Source organism: Neovison vison, chromosome 7 (assembly GCF_020171115.1).
Source record: "Neovison vison isolate M4711 chromosome 7, ASM_NN_V1, whole genome shotgun sequence".
Classification (NCBI taxonomy): Eukaryota; Metazoa; Chordata; class Mammalia; order Carnivora; family Mustelidae; genus Neogale; species Neogale vison.
The window spans coordinates 162,213,994-162,221,981 of record NC_058097.1 but is presented as its reverse complement, the minus strand read 5'-3'; the positions used below and the strand labels follow the sequence as shown (position 1 = coordinate 162,221,981).

The window sequence follows — 7,988 nt, the reverse complement described above, 5'->3', positions numbered from 1 at the left end:
CTTTTTTCTTTAGAAACTCCCATGCAAGCAAATCTTGGGTCCCTCTCTTTTCAGAAATGTCTCACTTTAGCAGTTTAAATAAAAGTCATTCTTTTCTACTTACTCCCCTTTATTAAAAAAAGAGTAAGGTTAGATGGGGTACTGGGCTGTCATGAAGAATAGTTTTATACCACCTCTCTCACTGACTTTCCTGATGAACCCCTACAGGGTCTATAGATAGAATTCAAGGTGCCAGTGAATTTGGAAAGGAAAAAATTACATCATTATTAATTGAAATTTAGCATTTCATTCAGCACCTCCCAACATCTCCTCTATGTGTTACTTCTTCCCATTTGTCGGCTTAAATATGCCATGTAGTCCTTCGATTATTACTACAGACAAGAAACCAGAGTGTTAGTAGGACTTGTGACTTTTCACCAACAGAAATCAGATATTTTATTGCTTTACATTTGTTGCTGATTTATCTCAAAGTATCATAACCATTCATCACTACTTCAAAATCATGGTAGTTAATAGATTTGCTGCTGTAATTTAAAATTTTATATGTTAATAAGAAAGCACATATCTTACAATATCACATATTTGTTTTTTAATATACTGATGACCACATTTTGATAGAATTGGTTTCCTTTGGGTTCTTATGTATGCTATTTTTTAAAAAGATCTTTATTGAGATATAATTCATATCACATAAAATTCATTCATTTAAAGTGTACAATTCAATGGCTTTACTGTAGTCACTGAACTATACAACCATCATTATAATCTAAGTTTAGAACATTTTCATTACCACAAAAAAGAAACCCATCCTCATTAGTTATTACTTTCCACTCTCTTCCTTCTAGCCCTCAGCCCTAGATAACCACTAATCTACTTTTGATTTTTATAAATGTGCCTATTCCAGATCTTTCATATAAATGGAGTCATACAATATATGGTCTTTTGTAACTGGTGTCTTTCACTTAATGTAATGTTTTTTTAAGGTTCATCTGAGTTGTACCGTGGATCAGGACTTCATTTCTTTCTACTGTCAAAAAATATTCCATCGCAATAGATATACCATGTTTTTATTCATACTGATGGAAATTTAGGTTGTTTCAACTTTTTAGCTATTATGAATAATGCCGGTATGAGCATTCAACTACAATTGTTTGTAGATGGGTGCTTTAATTTATAATGGGTTTATTCCTAGAGTTGCTGGGTCATAAGGTAATTTCATGTTTGACCTTGAAGACTTGGCTGACTGTTCTCCAAAGTGGTTGTACTATTTTATACCACCAGCAGTGTTTGCCAGTTTTGATCTCTCAATGTTCTTTCTATCTCTTGTTGTGTATCTTTTTGTTTACATCATTCTAGTAGGTATGAAGTAGTATCTCATTGTGGTTTTGATTTGCATTTGCCTAATGGCTAATAATGCTTCGCATTTTTTCATGTGGTTATTGTGGTGTCTAAACAGGGTGTCCCTCGATCGGATGGGGCCCCCCAAATGTGGGGCAACAATAGAGTGGAGGCCAGTGGTAGGGGCAGTGAAAGGATTCACCTGAGGCAGAAAAAAGGAGACAGAAGTCTATTGAACATACCACAGGGGAACAGCCGGCAGAACAGTGGCAGGAAGGACAGCAGAGAAGAGGCTGTCTGCAATGAAGCAGTGGGTGGGGCCTGTTTTTAAGGTGAGGAGGTGAGGAGGTATGGCAACATATGGAATTCTCCCTTTTCGATAACTGTGCCTGGTTGTAAGTAGCCCATTGGTTAGGGTCTATGGATATCTGGAGGTGGGTGAGCCTGATGGGTGTTTTCTACATTCCATTGCTGAAGCTCTTTTGCCAGTTATGGGCCATCTGTATTCCTTTTTTTTTTTTTTTAAGATTTTATTTATTTATTTGACAGAGTGACAGAGAGAGAGCATGAGAGCCTGATGCGGGACTTGATCCTGGACTCCAACTGAGCCACCCAGGCGCCCCTTGTATTTCTTTTTTGAAGAACTATCTATTCAAATCCTTTCCCCATCTTTAATTGGATCATTTGCCATTAATTGTTGAGCTGTAAGAGTTCTTTATATATTCTGGATAGAAGTCCCCTATCATGTGTATAATTTAGAAATATTTCTCCCATTCTGTGGGTTGCCTTTTCAATGCCTTGATATTATTTGCAGCAGAGAAGTTTCTAATTTTGAAGTAATTAATTTTATCGCTTCTCAGCCTTTTGGCTAAGATCAAGTGAAGTAATTAATTTTAATTTAAATTTATTTTTTTAAAAGATTTTATTTATTTATTTGACAGACAGAGATTACAAGTAGGCAGAGAGGCAGGCAGAGAGAGAGGAGGAAGCAGGCTCCCTGCCAAGCAGAGAGCCCAATGTGGGGCTCGATCCCAGGACCCTGAGATCACGACCCAAGCCGAAGGCAGAGGCTTTAACCCACTGAGCCACCCAGGTGCCCCTAAATTTTTAATTTTAAGTAGTACAATTTACCTTTTCTCTTTATGGTTTGTGCTTTTGATGTCATGTCTAAAAAATCATTGTCTTGGTAATGATTGCACAACTCTGTGAATATACCAAAAACTATTGAATTATATATTTTAAATGAGTGAATTATATAATATGTGGCTTAATCTAAGAGAGATACCTTTTAAAAATAGCAAAAGAAAAGAAGAGGTAGACTGAGAAAAATCCAGACTTTGTTGTCACCGTTTGGTCATCTCTGTACATATACCAATAAATCCTCCTTATTGTTTAAAAATAAATAAGTAAGTGGGGCACCTGGCTGGCTTGGCTGGAAGACCATTCAACTCTTGATCTCCAGGGTTGTGAGTTCAGGCCCCCAAAATAAGTGAAGATTACTTAAAAAAAATTAAAATCAACAAATCAGGTCCTAAAATTAGACCATGATAATGGTTACACAACTCTGTAAATATACTAAAACTATACATACTTTAAATGGATGGATTTTATGGTATATATAGATTACAGTTTGATAAACTGTTTTAAAAAAGGCAGAAGAAAACATTCCCTAATCTACAGTTATTCAAGTTTACTCATATTTTCTTCTAAGAATTCTATCATTTTAGGGGCGCCTGAGTGGCTCAGTGGGTTAAGCCTCTGCCTTCGGCTCAGGTCATGATCCCATGGTCCTGGGATCGAGCCCCACATCGGGCTCTCTGCTCAGCAGGGAGCCTGCTTACCCTCCTCTCTCTCTCTCTCTCTCTCTGCCTGCCTCTCTGCCTACTTGTGATCTCTCTCTCTGTCAAATAAATAAATAAAATCTTTAAAAAAAAAAAAAAGAATTCTATCATTTTAATTCTACTAGGTTTTTGATCCATTCTGAGTTAATTTTTGTTTATGGTGTGAAGAAGGAGTCCAACTTCATAAACTTGATTTTATGCTCTTAAAAAAAAAAAAAAAGATTTTATTTATTTATTTATTTTAGAGGGGGGAGAGAGAGAGCATGAGCAGGGGGAGGGGCAGGAGAGAGAGAAAAACAATCTCAAGCAGACTCCCCACTGACCTTGGAGCCTGATGCAGGGCTGCATCTCAGGACCTGATATCAGTACCCCAGCCAAAATCAAGAGTTGGTGCCTCAAGGGACTGAGCCACTCAAGCAGCCCCTCTACCCCTCCCTGTGCTCATGCGTTCTCCCTTGCTCTCTCTCTCTCAAATAAATAAATAAAATCTTTTTTTGTTGTTTTTAAATTTTTAAAAAGATTTTATTTATTTATTTGAGAGAGAGGTCACAAGTAGGCAGAGAGGCGGGCAGAGAGAGAGAGGGGGAAGCAGGTTCCCTGCTGAGCAGAGAGCCTGATGTGGGGGGCTCAATCCCAGGACCCCGAGATCATGACCTGAGCCAAAGGCAGAGGCTTAACCCACTGAGCCACCCAGGCACCACAGGAACGTTATTTTGAGAGGGAGTCCATAGGTTTCACCAGATGACAAGGTGATTCATGGTATAGAAAAAGAAATCTCTGCCTTAGAAATTGGACGATACTCTTAGTCCTTTGGGCCTCAGTCCCCCGTAAATTCATGGGTGGGATTAAATTGGGAAGTCCCTTCCAGTTCTGTGGTGCTTTTCATTTTCACTATGGGTAGAGATCAACGACTCTTTTCTTAAGAAAATACCGGTTGCTTCTAAGTACTTTTTTTAAAGGAAGCCAAGCTCTGGCAATTACAAGAGGGCTCAGCCAGAGCTTTATGAAGTGTTTTAAGGGGTAGAGGTGACACAATAGGGGAAGGAAAAGCAGTCAATTGCCTGCAACAAGTAGCCAACAAACTGGGAAAAGATTTTTTTCCTCTGGTTTCAGTTGAATGCCAGCTTTTGGAAGGTAAATAGAAGAGGCCTGATGAAAGAGTAATAGACACCCCCAAATGAGGGAGGGCATTGTTTGTACAAAGTTAGCAGGAGGAGAGATGCCAAGCATGCAACTGAGCCACTGGCACTAAAGTCATAGAAGGGGGAGAAAAATCCGGAAAATACAATCAAATCTTTACTTTTGCAATGATAAAGGTAATTTTACAATTGTTGCTCCATATAATTTACTTCTTTCTTAAATTTTAAACACAGTATAGAAGGTGTTACATATTGTTTGGGTCTCTTTCAAAATTAATCAAATAATTATGAAAAGAATCATTTGCATTTTCAAAGTCTTTAGCATTAAAATTTATAACCTACTTGATCATGGTCTATATGCACTGCAATTTTTCCTTACATCTATTCCCCTACAACAGAACTACTGATAATAATTACAAAAAGGAAGCAAACTGTCTGCAAAAAGTTTGATTAAATACGGAGTTTAAAAAAGACTATGGGATATTTGCAGAAGGGCTAGCATGTTCTTCTGAGGCTTGTAAATTACCCTAATACATAGAGCACGCAAAATTCTCCATATTTTTGCAAATTTCGCATGTCATATGTTGACATCCTTTTAAATTAACAGTATCTCTCCTGTCAAGGATGGAAAGAAAATCCTTAGAGGCTCAAGAGTTAGGACTTTCACTTTTCCTCTCCCCAGCCCTTCTTCCTCAGGCTTTTTCCCTCTTCCAAGAAGTACCAACAGTGTGGGGAAGAGGAAGAGCATGGGCAAAGAGGCAGCAGGGTTAGGGCATGAGAGCCCTGCCCAGGCTAGTCAAAGGTCAGCACGGAAGGGACTGTCTGTGAGAGGACAAGGAAGCTGAACTTCTCATGAGCCAGCTCAACTGGAGGGCAGCCAATCTCTGTCTCCTTCCTGGGCCCGCCGGGAGCTCTCCATGGCTGTTCGGCCCTACATAAAAACAAAAATACTCTGTAGAAATAGGGTCTAGTTTTACCTTTTTAGGTGAACAGACTGAGCCAGGTTTCAGCAGGGGGTCAAGGGACAGAGGACAGAGAGGACCAAACTGGTATTTGCTCTGTCAAAACTTACAAGCTTATTTGGAAAGACTGAAACTAAATAAAGCTTCTTATGAGCATAGGACTAGAGTTGTGAAATCTGGTCAAAGGGTTTCATGCAAGGTTGTATGTATGTATATATATACATACATACATACATACACACACACGTATGTATACACTCTCATGGTAATGGGGAAAAGTAGGGAAAATGCAATATTTTAATTAGGAAAGAAAGCGATTATTTTTCATAAATTCATAACATTTCTCATGCCAGCAATCTTCTTTTTATACTGGAATGCAGGAATGATGCTCCCAAGTTTTTGCCCCTCTCCTCAAAATGAAAAGGGAAGTAAAATTCTCTTCACAGAAATAAAAAGCACTTTTTTAAAAAAAGATTTTATTTATTTGTCAGAGAGAGCCAGTGAGCAAAAGCAGGTGGAGCAGGAGGCAGAGGGAGAAGCAGACTCCCTGCTAAGCGGGGAGCCCCACATGGGACTTGACCATGACCCAAACCGAAGGCAGATGCCCAGCCAACTGAGCCACCCAGGTGTCCCTAAAAGGCACTTTTTAAAAAAGAGCATTAAACCAACATTAGATGACTTATTAGAAAACAATCTTCCCGTTTAACTGGGTTTTTCTTCAGATTTTCTAAGAAAAATTGACGTCTACCTTGATGTGTTAGTTCCTTTTTTGCTTTCATAAATTGTTTTCTCACATTTACTTCCTAGAGAAGTACTTTTTTATGGTTCTGTGAAAATCTGACTGTAATCCATCAGATATCAATTGTTAGTAAGGTAATATGTGTAAAACTGGGGATGTCTGGGTGGCTTAGTCAGTTTAGCGTCTGTCTTTGACTCAGGTGGGGCTGACCCAAGTTGGGCTTTTCTCCCTCTACCTGCTGCTCCCCCTGCTTGTACTCTTTCTCTCTCGCTCTGTCAAATAAATAAATAAAATATATTTTAAAAATTATGTGTAAAACTGAAAAACAAACATTTATATCCAGAAATCATGGGCCTTTTGCTTTTTTTGCACTAAGGTGCTCTCAGCCTATATTCTGGAAATATGCATAGAGACATAAGGGATACCTGATCTCTCCTGAGGACATGATCTTGCTCAATGCCTGTCTGGGTTCATTGTCTTTTCCATAGGAGGAAGAATACTGAAGAGTGGGTCCAACAGGGAGGAATGTTACCCAAGGCAGCCTGAGACAACATAGCTGGAGGGAGAGTCCCCAGTTTTCATCATCCTATTTGTAGGGAGTCAAGGTCATGGTACAGAAAACAACCTTGTGCGTTCGTGCGCCAGGCAAATGCAGAGAGGTAAGCGGTGAAGCTGAGATCAGGTGAGTGAAGCCATGAACAGAGTGAGGTGGGTGGAGAGGGTCAAGGGTAGTGTTTCAGTTCTGAAGCTAGAAACGGGAAGTGGGGCCAGAGTGCCTCTTTTACGTCAGCTTTTGAGAGAGTTCTGGTGCTTGGAGCAGACGCCCAGCACTCCAAGCTAAATACTGAAAATCAAGAAGTATACCAGACCTATTTCCATTCACTCTTTCAAATACTTTCTTTTCATCTCAGTGCTGTAATAGTGTTTTATCCTTTCATTCTTCCTTCCATGGGTTCCTGTTTTTTTTTTTTTTTAAAGATTTTATTTATTTATTTGACAGAGAGAAATCACAAGTAGATGGAGAGGCAGGCAGAGAGAGAGAGAGGGAAGGAGGCTCCCTGTCGAGCAGAGAGCCCGATGTGGGACTCGATCCCAGGACTCTGAGATCATGACCTGAGCCGAAGGCAGCGGCTTAACCCACTGAGCCACCCAGGCGCCCATGGATTCCTGTTTTTAAACTCCATTCTCCATACTTCTAGGTTCCTTTGCATTTTGGGGGTTTGTTTTCTTTAAGGGCTTTGTGAAAGCGCATTTTTGCCTTTTTTTTCCCCTTTGTTCATGTAGTCTGACCTGGAAACCAGGACTTTATGTTGGCCTAGATTTCTCAGGTCTCTAATCAACTCTGCAGAAAGTGAAATAGCTTGGCGACAGGCATAATAATAATAATTAAAAATAACTGTGAGCACAGAACTAAGAAATGAGATTCAAAAATAAGAAGGAAAGTGATAGAGAGTCCTAGGCTTTCATGCAAAAATATCTATTCTGGTCAACTTAGAAGCACCCTTACAAATCAGTTAATAGCCATCTCCCAACGTGGAGAAAAGCAAAACCATTGGGAAATACTGCCTTCGGGAGTCAAGTTTGCTGTGTGTATTACCTTCTGGTGAAATTCCCACATACAAACCAACCTTTGAAAAGCTTGATGAAAACAATGGCTGCCACTAGTTAGATTTCCAAGGGTCCTTGTAAAACACAGAGTAGATTTGTTTTGCTGGGACAACTCCTTAGTAGAAGTTCTCATTTAAATCCATGCATGGTCATTTTCTATCTCCCATTTATGCATTCTTGTTTGCTGAACGTAGTCTTGTCAACGAGTTATTTTAAAAAAGTACTTTTTAAAGTTACCCACACCCTAAACAGCAGAACTGCTCTGTGTATACAAATGCTCTGGAAAGGCACAAGTCAGGTATTGGGTGTAGGCACAGGACAAACCGCATCGTCTGCCTTGGCAGCCCTGTCCTCACCTGCA

At 39.6% G+C, this 7,988-nt stretch overlaps 1 pseudogene; it reads left to right on the top strand.

The window, feature by feature from the left end:
* Positions 1-2,186: 2,186 nt before the first annotated feature.
* On the top strand, positions 2,187-2,348 carry LOC122914671 (annotated as a pseudogene).
* Positions 2,349-7,988: the final 5,640 nt, after the last annotated feature.